Source organism: Pipistrellus kuhlii, unplaced genomic scaffold (genome assembly GCF_014108245.1).
Source record: "Pipistrellus kuhlii isolate mPipKuh1 unplaced genomic scaffold, mPipKuh1.p scaffold_m20_p_11, whole genome shotgun sequence".
Classification (NCBI taxonomy): domain Eukaryota; kingdom Metazoa; phylum Chordata; class Mammalia; order Chiroptera; family Vespertilionidae; genus Pipistrellus; species Pipistrellus kuhlii.
Genome location: NW_023425416.1, coordinates 25845638 through 25860815, shown reverse-complemented (window position 1 = coordinate 25860815; position 15178 = coordinate 25845638).

Here is a 15178-nt window from a genome sequence, read left to right as displayed (position 1 = left end):
TGTCAGCACTAATCTTAGGTGGGAGCTCCCAACGCCGCCCGGGACCTGAGTCCGTTTCCCTCGCCACTGGGAGTGTCCCCATTCCTTTCTGGTCTCAAGTGGAGCTGGATGTGACCTGCTCCCTCTGGTCTCGGGCTGTTGAGCAGTCCAAGCTTTCCCCGTTATCAAAGCCTCCGCCTTTAGCACTTGTTGACGATTAAAAAAAAAAAGTATTTATTTTGTTCAACAAGCCAACTTGAATTTTCCCAAAGAATTTTTTGAAAAGTAAAACATCAAACATTAAGCATGTGGGGTTTTGCCACCCATAATTATTGCCCCAAGGAGGACTGTTGCCATGGGGATGGCTCTGTAAGGAGGACGGAGCTGGGCTGAAGGGTGAATAAAGTACCATGATGGAGCGCGGGCTACCCTGCCAGCCAGCCCCTTATGATACTTGGAGTGTTTACCCAAGTCTTAGGAGCTAAATCATAATTAAGGGAGGGTGAGAGAAACAAGAATGTACCGCTGCAACCAACACATTGAGGGATGGGGGTTGGGAGGTCAGAATGTGAGTGGAGATGTTTTGAAAGTCCACAGTGAGTATGACCCTATCTTTCCCTGAAGGCTGGCAGAACCCTCCAATCAGCAGCTTTTGTGGGGACAGACCCAGTCCCATCAGTCTGCAAAGCAGGGGCACAGCCAATGGAGCAGACAGAACTCAAAGAAGGGTTCCCCAGAGAACTGGTGTCAGAATGTCCCTCGTGGTCCCTGGCAACAGACTCTAAGGCTACATGGTTCATGCTCTGTGACCCAGCAGTCTCATTCCTGGGAATCTGCCCAAAGGAAATCATTCTGACAAGGAGGAGGAGGAGGAGGAGGAGGAGGAGGAGGAGGAGGAGGAGGAGGAGGAGGAGGAGAGAAGAAGAAGAAGAAGAAGAAGAAGAAGAAGAAGAAGAAGAAGAAGAAGAAGAAGAAGAAGAAGAAGAAGAAGAAGAGGAAGAAAGGTTGTGATTCCATGGCTAAGAAACTATCGGCAGAAAGATGGAACGTGGAAAACGTGAAAAGAAACTTAGCACTGTTATCGTTCTAGATACACGTTTTCCCTGGTGCAAGGAATCCCACAGAAAGTGGTGCAAAGAAGCTGAACAAAGATAAAGCTTTGACGTCTACAAAAGCAAAATTCAATCCATACAGAGCGCATAAGCTCTCCACTTGCAGAATTTGTGAAAATTCTGTGCCCTGGCCAGGTTCAGGTTACTGCCAAGAGCTTATGTGCAAGAATGTGTGGGGGAAAGGGTTTTACCTTATTTTTTTGTTAATCCTCACCCAAGGACATGAAATGGAACCCACAACCCTTCAGTCTGTGGGACAAAGCTCTATCCACTGAGCCAAACCAGCCAGGGTTGTGAGAAAGGTTTTAGATAGTAAAGACTACCAGCAAACATATTGCATTGATGACGTTTCTGGCTTTCTGTATAAATTTACTTTCTACCTGGGATTTTCAAGGCATAACATAGGTATTCAAGTTACAAGGTAACATGTTTTAAGCCAAATGATTAACTTTAAACCAAGGAAGTTGATGGGTATTCACGCTTTTGCTCTTAAGAAGTTCTGAATGGTACAATGTAACTATTCCACTACCTGAAATTGTTCTTTTCCTTATAATCACTTCATTGAACTGGAATAAGTGACAAAGTTAACTTTTTCTTTAACATTACATAATTGTTATTATCCTACCCATCTACTTTATTTATAGATATTACAAATGTGAGGAGATTGATATTTTGCCTTGAACTTGGCATCCCGACTTAAAATGCTTCCCTCAATTCCTTGTTAGTTGCATAGTTCTTAAAATCAGCAGCCCCTTGATTAATTTCATTTTGCAAAGTACTTAAATATCTGATACCATTATTGCTGAATGGTTCCTAAATAATTAGCCCCGACACAAATCAAACACAACTTGTATTTGTGATTCTCTATTTGTTCTTGAAGCCAAAATGCCAAAACCTTTTTTATGAGTACAAGAACACAAAGAACATCCCACATGAATCAAATAAATTCACTGGGTTTCAGAAAAACATGTATTCCATGCATTACCTTGAATTCAAACTGTCATGAGCAATAGAACAGTGTTCATCCACAATGATATGTAATGTAAGTGAATCACCAATCGTTAGGAAAGCTCTTTGAAGCAGAAACCAAACCTTTTTTTTTTTTAAATCTCCTTCCCTTCTCCACCAAATAAATAAATAAATAAAACAAAGCGGGCGGGGCAGGGGGTCTATGAGCACAAAGAAGTGCAACCTGGGGTTGTTTTTAATTCTCTAAAACTGGTAAAGGTGGGGGGCGGGGTGGGGGGCAGATCTTACTCCTAACAGCAGGCGAGAAGTTACAGTATGTTGCAGCAGCATAACAAAATATTCTGCAGACAGTACGTGTTTAAAATTGTTTCATAACAGATGGAGAATTTCTCATCCTTTCATGTTACAAGAAAACCATCATTGTAAATACAACATGATCTGAATCCTGGGGGAAACAAGCAAGAATCTGGAAGGAAACGCATCAAACTGTTAAGAGTTCTTGGCTTTAAGTGCCGAGACTGGGTTAAGTTTATTCTATTCTGTTTTCCCAAATTTTCTATAATGGGCATGTGATTTTTATGTTTGCAATAGCAAGCTTTTTAGAAGACCCAATAGATGTTTTCTTACCTCATAGGCAGTCCCAAACTTCCTTGTTCTTGTCTCCTTCTACTGAGGGTCTGGAAAAGCTCAAAGGGCCACTTTTCTAGCCATCTTTGTCTCAGCACAATCCTAGCCAATGAGATATGCATGAAAGTCAGAGCCCTGGCCTCTATTTAAGCTTTCTCCATCTTTTTGTCTAGATGACACAGTGAGTGATAGGAGCTGCAGTAAGCATCTGGGGACCAAGGTGGGACCTAGTGAATCAGAGATGCTGGCTGTAACACTGTCAGAATCAGAGGTGCTGGTTGAACCATTATCAGCAGCTAACAGGTAATGAGACCATAAATAGGGTTGGAGAAAGCTGTGCGGCAGCAAGGCCAAGAGCAGAGTTTCTGAGCCAATATCATGTGGGGATTTTGTTGTAAATACAAAATTATAAAGCAGTTGAGAAGACAAAACATGATAAGAAAGTCACCAGACTTTCACCAGATGCAACAACCAAGAAATATCACATCTTAGTATCGACAGTTAATTGGAAAATATAAGAGCCTGGAAAATAAAAATACTGTAAATGTTTCTCAACAAAGACTTGAAGAAAAAAGAATAGGTGGTATTTCTTTATTTTTTATTTTATTTTTATTGATTTCAGAGAGGAAGGGAGAGGGAGAGATAGATAGAAACACTAATGATGAGAATCATTGATTGGCTGCCTCTTGCACGCCCCAACTCAAGCATGTGCCCTTAACCAGAATCGAACCCAGGACCCCTCATTCCACAGGCAAATGCTCCGTCCCTGGAGCAAACCAGCTAGGGCAATAGGTGGTATTTTAAAATGAGACAACTAAAATGCTTAAAATTTAAAATATAATCATTGATATAAGAATCATAATTAACATGTAAAACTTTAGACAATAAAAAATTTAATTAATAAATAAAATAAAAAGAACTCATAATTAAGCTAAAATAGTGGACTAGACACAACAATGGTGATTTACAAGAACAAATAAAGTGACACAACACAGTCAGAGATAGAGATATAATACCTAAAAAAGATTTTAGCTACATGACACACAGGATGAAGAGCTTTGACATGTACTTAATTCAAATTTTAAAAGAATAATAGAATAGAGGAAAGGAAACACCACTAGAACTGAAGAAAGTCATATATTCTAGTGTTGAAAACACAGTCTCCTGAACAGAGTGGAGTTTATACTTAACTACATTGTTGTGAAAATGAAGAATATCAGCAATAAAAAGATCAACTTAAAATAAACAAAGAAGAAAATTATTACAAATCCTTGATAATGAGACTGACATCAGCACCAACAAATGCCAGAAAACTCTGTAATCATATAGTCAAAGTTCAGAGGAAAAACAATTGTCAAACTAGAATTTTACACCTGGCTAAACTATCATTCTAAATTAAGGAGAAGATGAAGAGTAGCAACTATGATCAAGGCTTTCAAGGAACCAACATAAAAGGTACTGGCATTTTCAGCTGGCATTTTTATCAGGAGATTGTGTCAGCCCCTCCAGATTTTCCCAGTCAGAAAGGGTCAAGTTTGAGAAACTGGAGATTCTATTGAGCCTTTTGAGTGGGGAATCCCAGGCAAATACCAGTGGGGATTTTATCTAGACATTCAAAACATGTGGACCTTGAAGAGCAACCATCAGCTTATCATCAGTGCCCTTTTTCCATCTGGAATTTCTTCAGTAGTTTCAGAACAGCAAAGATTCATATATTAGGCTGTGCTTATTCTGGATTGCAAGCATATATCTGGTTAAGTCTTTTTTTATGTAAAGGACTGAAAGCCCACTCCATGATTCTGGCTCTCTCTTCCTTCTGCATATTCATTAACTAAAAATGGTTTTCCTACCCAGACCCAACTCTGTATAATTTTTTAGTTAAATTTCTACTACCACCAAAGCATAATCAATGTTTCTCCCATTTAAATTCTTCTCAAGAGAGATTGACCACTAGCCAATGACAAATTGTCATTCCTCTGTGAAGGTTCCACTTCTGATTCTCTCAGTTCTGCCCCTATTGGCTTGCCTATTCAATAACAATTCTACTATTATCACCTTTACTTGCTAAAAAAGTGTATCCACCTCTCCCTCCTTTGACCCTATCCTCAGCTCAAAGGATATACATTCTGTTGCTGTAAGTCAATTATAGTGACTAAATCTCCTTTCCAGTGATTGGTATAGGGCAGTGGTCAGCAAACTCATTAGTCAACAGAGCCAAATATCAACAGTACAATGATTGAAATTTCTTTTGAGAGCCAAATTTTTTAAACTTAAACTTCTTCTAACACCACTTCTTCAAAATAGACTTGCCCAGGCCGTGGTATTTTGTGGAAGAGCCACAGTCAAGGGACCAAAAAGCCACATGTGACTAGAGAGCCGCAGTTTGCCAACCACAGGTATAGGGGAAAGAGCATACGGCCTAGTTTTAACTAGTGATTCATTAAAGTCTGTTGGAAAATTCTTAAAAAGACTTATTCATTCTTTTTTTAAAAAATATATTTTATTGATTTTTTTACAGAGAGGAAGGGAAAGAGATAGAGATCCAGAAACATCAATGAGAGAGAAACATCGATCAGCTGCCTCCTGCACATCCCCCCACCGGGGATGCACCCACAACCAAGGCACATGCCCCTAACAGGAATCAAACCCAGGACCCTTGAGTCTGCAGGCCGACACTCTATCCACTGAGCCAAACCAGTTTCAGCAGATTTCTTCATTCTTATTGAGAACACAGCAAAACAGAGCCCTGTCTCCCAAAATAATCACACACATGCACACAAACACACATTCTTCCTCCATCTAAGCATAATTGTGACTAGTTGTGATGACTGAAAGTACTAATGCCAGATTGCTACCAGCCTGAAAATGAAGCCAACCCATGGAGAAGGCTAGAACAAGAGAAGCCTGGGAGAGTGGAGCCAGAGTTCTAATTTATGCTCCTCATCGGCAGACATCCCACCTCTGAATTTTTTGTAATGTATGATAATTAACTTCTTTATTAGTTAACCCAATTTCGGTTGGTGTTTGCTATTACTTAAAGCCAATGCATCCTAATCAAAACAAGCACAGACCCACAAGCCAGGCTTTTACCAGAGACCATGGTTCATACAACACCCATAACATACAAATGCCCACTGTGTCACATGGGTTGGATGGATTTGGGGAGCATGAAGACGGAAGAATATCGTAGGATATACCATCTCAGGGGAAGAAAAGTGATAAAGAACAAGTTTACTTCAAGGATGAGCAGGGATGATTCTGGATGCAATGTGACGGTTGTCATTTTGATTGTCCTTTAATCTAGTATACATAGACTTGTATCTGAGTTTTAGAGCAAAAAGAAAATTAAAGTGAAAAATATCAAGAACTGCCGAAACTGGTGTGGCTCAGTGGATAGAGTGTTGGCCTGCAGACTGAAGAGTCCCGGGTTCGACTCCGGACAAGGACATGTACCTTGGTTGTGGGCACATCCCCAGTGGGGGTGTGCAGGAGGCAGCTGATCGATGTTTCTCTCTCATCGATGTTTCTGGCTCTCTATCCCTCTTTCTTCTTCTCTGTAAAAAAAAAAGCAATAAAATATATTTTAAAAATATATATATCAAGAACTGTTAGTGGTAGAAATGGGGTTCTTGTGGTGTCAGCCTGCGGACCTACACATGGGAGAGTAAGATGTTAAGGTTTATTGACGCTGGAGCAAACACAAAGGCCTGTCTGGGGTCAGCTCTGTCCGACTGTGGAAAAAACCCAGCCCTGACTTTATCAGGCCCAGAAACAGGGCCAAGGTCCAGAAATTCTGTGCCATCCCAAGGCTTAGTCCAGTTCAGTCTCTGTCCCCACCCGGCTAACTGAGTCTGTTCCTGGCTGAGCTGTGGCTAGTGCTGAGTCCAGGCCTGTGCTCAGAGCCCACTTGGAGTCCATGCAGCTGCCAGACCCCAGATGGCTGCTAGGCCTGCATGATTACTATGGAGAGAGAATGCACACACTACAGAGTGAAGCCCGTTACAGAGAAGAATAGAGAAGGAGGGAGCACTTTGTCAAGCTTGAATTATATCATCTTGGGCTTAGGAAGGAGATAATATAATTTTTTAAATAACCTTCAATTTCCCAATGTTTCATAGGCTTGTGTTTGGGTCCTTCCCCTAACCAATTCATTTTCTAGATCTTCTGGGGTTCTGAGTCCCTTATCCTATCTGGTCCTTTTCTCAGGCCAGACAGACAGGTCTTCGTGGTTATCCCCCCTGTGCCATCTTGGCTTCTACTGCACATGTGCCCAGCAGAAGAATTTCCCCTTTATTTTTTTTATTCCTCCCCACCCTCACAGTCCAGGCAAATGGACCAGTTGCATCCTGGGGCGATTGAAAAGCTGATCCTTCCTCCTTACATGGGGGAGGGAGGGGGGGGAGGGCAATGCTTCGACACCCTGAGGTACTTATGAGTGCTGCAACTTCCTAGTGAAGCAGGCCCTTCATCATTCATTCCCAGTCCATCAGGCTCAACAATGCCAATTCCCTTTGCTCCCCACTCTTCCACCAATATCTAGCTACCTACACTAGCACAACTACTTCACTAAAAGCTCCATGGCAGCCCTGGCCAGTTTGGCTCAGTCGATAGAGGGTCAGCCTGAGGACTGAAGGGTCCCAGGTTTGATTCTGGTCAAAGGCATAGGCTCAATTCCCAGTAGGGGGCTTGCAGGAGGCAGCCTATCAATGATTCTCACTCATCATTAATCACTTTCTCTCTGTCTTTCTCTCCCTTCTTCTCCCTCCCTCTCTCTTCCTCTCCAAAATCAATAAAAATATTTAAAAATAAAAATAAAAGCTCGTGGCATGCTGAGAGATGCTAGTAGCTTTGGTGCCATGGCCTGACTGTGCTGGGAGACTAGTCTAAAATTTTCTGGGTGGGTGGAGGAGATTTTCAGTTATAGGCACTAAATGGGCACAAAAGTCCCTGTTTAGAATAAGGGTTAGATCTTTTTTGCTTAATGGCTTTTTTCTTTTACTTTATTTTTATTGTTTTCACATTTACAGATGCCCCCACCTCCACCATTGGATCTTAAATGCCAGCTCAGAGTGATTCCAACTGACGGTAGTTAGAAGGACTCAGACATGCGGGGATGCCATGATCAGTAAGCAATGTCTGTGGAATTGGCTGGGGAAGGGTGGCACCATGTCACACACTCACCCTCTGAATCCCTTCTGAGATGGACCTCCGCCAACCACTCCCCGCATCAGAGTGAGGATGCCCTCCCTTCAACACCTCATGTTATACATTTAAAATTTTTAATATACTTTTTATTGATTTTTTAGAGAGGAAGGGAAAGGGATAGAGAGTTAGAAACATCCATGAGAGAGAAACATCCATCAGCTGCCACCTGCACACCCCATACTGGGAATGTGCCTGCAACCAAGGTACATGCCCTTGACCAGAATGGAACCTGGGACCCTTCCATCTGCAGGCCAACGCTCTATCCACCGAGCCAAAACAGTTAGGACTTTTTTTAAAAAAATTATATTTTATTTATTCATAAGCAAAGATACACTTACAAAAGTGCACTGTCTCCAACCATTCTCGTCTCTGTCAAACAATCCGCCAAACCCAAGAGCCATCTCATCGCGTGTATTGTCCTTTGTGCTTTAAAGCACACGACAATCCTCAGCCGGCGCTATTTCTTGAGGAACAACAGCACTTCACCTAGTGAATTTCACTTCAGAATTTAGTACTTTTGTTGTTTTTAGTATTATTCTTGTTTTCCTTCTTCGTCCTAAAGATTTTTAACCGTGAGTCGCTTTGACATGCTTCAAAACTTCCTTTGTTCTTTCAGGGAGCTTTTGGAGAGGGTCCAACTTCACGGTGTCCCTGCGAAGCAGGGCCACGGAGAATCCTTTGAATTTACGTCCACAAATATTTCTTGAGTACCTACTTTGTACCAGGTGCCGTGACAGGTACAGCGATGAATAAAGAAGAAAGAGAACGCATCGTTTGTTGAGATTCCGCCGCGGTATGCAATGTGCCAATACCGCGCTCATTTGAAGTGTTTCAGCTCGTCTCATCCCCATAACAACCTCCCCGGGCGCCGTTATTACAATGACAGCGGAGAAAACGGAGGCTCGGCGAGGTTCCGTGACCAGCCCAGCCACTCCGCGAGTGATTAGAGGAGCTGGGATTTGGGTCTGTCTGACTCAGAGCCCCAGGTGTTTCTCTGTATCACGACAGGGGACCCAGTGACAAATATGGCTCCTAAGGATGTGGATGTGCATCCTGGGAAATTTGGAGTCATACCATTTCCTAGCGAGCTGTACGAAAGCGGGCCAGTGATCACGCTGTAAAGTGTTTCATTGTCTCACCACTCTCCTGTGAAGTATTTGAAACTCATATAAAGTAATATTGGCTGTCAATGTATTTTAAAAATTAGATTTTAAATAAATAAATAAATAAATAAATAAATAGAAATAAAGCCTTCTACTAAGGGAAAATAAAAAGTGGGCCATTTACCAGTATTAACCTCTCCCAGCCTCAGAAGCCCAGTTCACGGGGCCGGCAAGGTTGTAAAGCACCTATTGTGATTCCAAGCGTTGTAAACTAGCAACTCTCAAAGGGCCAGGAGCCATTTTCCTACACACCAATCCTCAGAACTTGCCACGGCGACGAATTATGACGCCTAGAAAGGAAGTTATTAACAAGATGTTGCTGCTTGGCTTTGAAAAGGTCTACCAGTTATTTGAAGACTCTCCAGAGAGTCTGCCATAAAAGAAAATCCCAAATCAGAGGCAAGTTCAGAGACTTGCGCTCCTCCTCCCAGGTCTTCTTTCAGTAGAGCTGCTGGCCAGGAATGACAACAGGACCCGCCATTGTTCAGCCCGCTCATGAATTTGCATGAAAAGCGATAAACAACAGGGCCACCAGGTCTGGCCCCCTGGAATAGCCAGGCATCTACAGTGAGAGGAAGGCCGTTATCTACACTGCCCGGAATCCTGCTGCACATCTTTACAGAAAGGCCCAAAGTCACATTGGACCAGGCTCTGGCTGGCCTCCCGGGAAGGCTGACTTTGTTTGTTAATGCCGGGACAAATGCGTCCCTCAATACGGAAACGGACAGGACACCTGTCTCTTCGTTGAAACCTGATTAAAAGGGAGTCCAACCCCTTCTGTTCTCTCAGGAGTCTTCACAGCTCCTAAGCTGTTCAGTTCTTTGTGATTCAGTAATTTTTATGGCAGGAAGATGCCAGCCTTAGTTCTTCTGGTGATAATCCATTCACAGTGCAGCGTGAGTGCTCAGGGAACAGGTTGCCTCCCCAGCAGAGAGAAGGATCATTGTCTAAATGGCAGGACTTGAATAGGCAATGAAAACTCATGCTCAACACACCCAAAGCTCCCCCTTCAAATAAAGATTCTTCCCTATCACCTGTTACTGATACTGCGAATTCTGTCTTTCGAAACTTTTTCATGAAAGAGCCCCCTTCAAAACAGAGAAATAGTGTCCGGCTGATGTGGCTCAGTGATGGAGCATTGACCTATGAACCAGGAGGTCACAGTTCAATTCCCGGTCAGGGCACATGCCTGGGTTATGTGGTTGATCCCCAGTAGGGGGCATGCTAGAGGCAACCAATCAATGATTCTCTCTCATGATATTTCTATCTCTCCCTCTCCCTTCCTCTCTAAAATTAATAAAAATATATTTAAAAAGAAAAAACAAAACAGAGAAACAGTGAGGATGATTGCACAACATTGTGAATATACTAAACAATACTAAATTATATATACATTTTATTTTTATTTATTTATTTTTAAACACATTTTATTGATTTTTTACAGCGAAAGGAAGAGAGATAGAGAGTTAGAAACATCGATGAGTGAGAGTCATCGATCAGCTGCCTCTTGCACACCCCCTACTGGGGATATGCCCACAACCAAGGTACATGCCCTTGACCGGAATCGAACCTGGAACCCTTCAATCTGCAGGCCAACGCTCTATCCACTGAGCCAAACCAGTCAGAGCTAAATGGCTTTTTCAAAAGTCATTTTGTTTCTGCTATAGATTAACCACAAAAGAACTAACTCTAAAGCAAAAAGAAAAAGAAAAAAGACAATTATGTGACAAATGGCTTAGAACCATGAAATAGATGCTGATTACAAATATAGGCTGTAAGCATTCTGAAATGAGGCAGTTCTAAATTTTCAAAGAACAAAGAAAAAGAAAAAGGATTTTTTTTTTCAATATCAAAAGGACTTTCCGGTTCTAATTAATAAATTGACAAGCCTTTTTAAAGGTAAAAGTGAATTTCTAAAGCCTGAGGCATTCGTGCGATTCTAGAATACTATAAATTGTGGAGACATGAGAAGCAAGTTAACATAACTCTCCCAACGTCACGAAACAAGTGTAAGGCTGTCAGGGTTTGAATCGGAGCTCCTGACTCCCTTCGTCAGGCCCCCCTCTTTCTACAGTAAAAGCTGCTTTCACAAATGGGCAAGAATCCCCAGGATTATACTGACAAATATCCAGCAGTGGTGGTTATGGAGGTAGCAGTGAGTGATGGGGTTATGTATGTGTGCTGGAAAGTTAAGGAGGAGTGGACAGTTCTAGGGCAACTCAAGGGCACGTCAGCCAAAGCTGAGATTCAGTGATGACTGGGTGTATCCAAGGGGCAGGAATGGGCACCAAGATGCAGCAGGTATAGACAAGTCCATTAAATGTATCTGTAAATGAACTGGTACAGCAGCTGAGGAAGCAACGAGGTTACAGGATTTTTCAGGCTTCTTGAGAGGAATGAGGCCTCTTGAGAGCTCAGGTTGTGGAAAGCCATCGATACCTGTTGATTGCCTTTTCCATGCAAGGCTCTCAGCTGTGACTGGTAACACAAAGATAAGCAGGAAAGCAAGCCAAGTCCCTGCTCTATATCCTGTCTTTAAAGGTTTTTTTAGTCATAAGAGAGCTGCCTGGCAGAATAAGACAATTCACCAACTCCTGCCCTACCTGTCCTAGAGGGTGGTGCAGGCTGGAAGAACCCCGGTTATCTCTTCCAGAGAAGGTCATGTTATTAAAAGGTCCTTGGGTAGCCATCTACTTTGTGGCCCACAGCGCCACCGTGTGGTAGGCACCAGTTGACTGATGGTGCACAACATGCAGCGGAAGCAGTAGTATAGTCTTGAAGACAACCTATCATTTCTGGTCCAGGAACTCGAAGTACTTTGTATGGATATTGTGCTGAACCAACATACAAAACAAGGCTGTTGAATCTTACGGTGCAACAGGACTCTTAGTGACCAGCCACCATGCCCTGGTTCTCACCCATCTCCTCTGTGAGATCTCACTGTGGTCAGAATCATGGAATCATTGGGCAGCGGCAGCTCCCACTCCTTCAGACCACCCATTTGCACCATCCTGCTGGTGGGCTCTGTGAAATAAAGCTTCCTTGTCCGCAAGAGCCTAACAGTGACCAGCTATTGGTAGTGGCAGGACCGTCCAGATCATTATCTTTTCTTTGCATCAGGTCCTTCGACTCACCACCCTCTGACTTTTATATTTGAGTCCTCTCTATGCCTTGGAAATATTTTTCTGTCTGCTTCTTGCTTAGGTTAGTTCTCTCCTGCCTTGTCATTAAAGGGATGATATATGAAGACACTCCGGGCACAGTAACTAACTCAGAAGTGGCCCAGTTTGGCTTATCTGATGGCACGTGCCTGCTCTGTGCAGACACGAGTGATACAGGGTCATCCACACATCCTCCTCTCACAGAACTTAGCAAATGTCAGTGCCTGGTGGCTGCATTTTCTAAAACATTGTGCCTGTGTCATTACCCCCGCAGGGAGACAGGCTTTCACCATCAGTAACAGGGACAGCAGGCCGCTCTTCGAAGTCCAGGAGAGAGTGCAGGAGCAGCAGGCCCCGGGCCTGGGGAGGGCTGGGTGAATGCAGCCCCGGCCCAGCCCTCCAGGACCGTCCTCTGCTGGCCTCTGGACCCTCGTCCTGTACTAAGCAAGTCACCCTGGACTGTTATCTGCAGCCACCTCAATGAAAACCCCTTTGCTGCTTCCTGCTGAGCTCCAGGCCCGGAGGGCACAGGGGGAGGAACTGAGACCCAATGAGTTTGTTTTTAAATCCTCTCATGACTAAAAGATGCCCCTTCTTTACCTACAGAGCTTAAAGCATACTGCCACCTCAAATCCAAGGCTATTCTCCCTTGGAAGCCCACTCCCGGGATGCAGTCATTTCCACTCCTCTCTGGGGGTACCTTGGTTCAGAGCAAACTTAAAAAGCAGAGGGTGAAGAGCCAGGCTTGGCCCCTGGAGGCCAAGCCCAGGTTCAGGCCCCCAGCTCCGGGGCAAGACTCCTGAGGGAGTCTGCAGCAGCTATTTGGCTTCCTGCCACCCCTGGCACTGATTACCAGGACTGCGAGGATTTTCCCTCCCCGTTTCTGTCCGGCATAGTTTTCCCGTGCACCTGGGCTCATCAAAGGGTCCCAGGAGACAGGAGCATGGCGAGAGCTCCCAGCTCTGTTTCTCAGCCTGGAACTTGGAAAAGTTCCAAGTTCCCTGAACTGCCCCATCAGCCCCAGGCCATTGCTGGGATCCTCACCGCCCTACAGGCCCGGATGCTCCCCCAGCCTTGGGGACGCTGGTGCTCTTGAGGGCAGGAACAGAGCCACCTGGCCACCTCAGTGCTGCCAGTGTGCCAGGCCCAGGACAAGAGAGCCTCTCAGCAGCTGGAGGCCAAGGGTCTCCAGCGGATCAGGACCCCCAGACAGGGACCCCACCCCCCATGATAAAGAGGGGTGGAGCCTTCCCCCAGTCATCATTCCCTCCCTCCTCCCACCACCACCACCATCTGCCCCCCCTACACACACACCTCAGGTATTTTTAGAACTATAGGAGGAGGAAGGAGGGATTGCTGGGTTTAATCCCTTAGAAAACCCCAGGACCTATGTGAATGGCTCCCAGGAGCCCCAGGAGGCTTGTTGTGCTGCTACACACACACACACACACACACACACACACACACCTCCCTGGCCCTAGTCTAAAGAGACCTTTCTGGTTTCTATCTGTCCCACTCTGGTCCATTGGGTGAGCTGGTCCCTTCGGTGAGTCCCAGGCCTGGTCAGATGTCAACTATCCTGTCACCACCCCCCTAAGCCTGCTGGCTTGTCCTGTGCATCTAGCCGTGAGGTCCAGGACCAAAGAACTCTTTCTCTCCTGACATCAGTCCTGATCCCTTGCTTTACTGAGACTCAGATTTCGGGGAATTTTTTTAAGGCCTTTCTCCCACCCCAGTGTCAATCTGCCAAGCTCTGTATCTTGGTGCAGCCAAAGCAAAAGCCTGTGGGAACATGTGTTGGCGAGGATGTGGAGAAATTGGAAGCCCAAGCATTGCTGGTGGGAGTAAAAAAATGGTATATCTGCTATATAAAAAATAATAATAATAATAAGGAAGGGGGATGGCGATTCCTCAAAAAATTACACACAGAATTACCATATGGTCCAGCAGTTCCATTTCTGGGTGTATACTCAAAAGAACTGAAAGCAGAAACTTAAATTTTGTACATACAAGTTTCTAACAGCATTATTCACAATAGCCCAAAGGTGAAAGCAACCCAAGCGCCCATCGACATATGAATGGATTAAAAATGTGGCCCATGCATACATACAATGGAACAGAATTTCCTTTAAAACAGAATGGAATTCTGATAGTCATTATAACATGAACCTTGAATATCATGCTAAGAGAAATAAGCCAGGCACAAAAGGACAAATATTACATGATGTCACCCGTACATCGTAACGAGAATAGTCACATTCGTAGAGATATTCCAGAAAAGGCAATAGTGGTCACCAGGGCTGAGAGGGGGTGCAGACAGAGAGGGGATGGGGAGTCAGTGCTTCATGGGTACGGAATTTCACTTTGGGAAGACGAAAAAGTTCTGGAGATGGTGGTGGTGGTGGTTGCACAACAATGTGAATATCCTTAATGTCACCGGATTGCACACTTCAGAAATTGTTAAAATGGCAAGTGTTATGGTATGTATATTTTATCCCAATTTTTAAAATGCTGAAAATTTCAGTGGGGCAGCGACCAGGACCTGGGCATGCTTATCTCTCCAGGAGTTCCTACTATCCGCTGCAGGGGAGGGGAGAGCCTAGGATTTGGAGTCAAAGATTCATTTACATTCCACACTCCCAAGCTGTGTGCCTCCGGGAAAGTCCTTAACTTGTCTGTAAAGCTGGGGGGGGGGGGGGGGCAGCGGGGGCGATGAGTGTTGGAAAGGAAACTCTACGGAGCAGGGTCATTATGAGACACAACTTAGCGAAAGCATCTCTAGGCTCAGCCCGGGGCCTGGCAGTCAGTGTGTGTCCTCTGAGCGCAGCCCAGCGTGAAACCTGGGGCTTAGAGCACTTGCTTTGCATCTCCCTTACCCGCGTATCCTTGGCGTGTGCAGAACTAGCTCTGAGGGTAGCTGTCTGTGATTGCCACCTCCACCAGCTTCGGTTCCCCCCGGGTA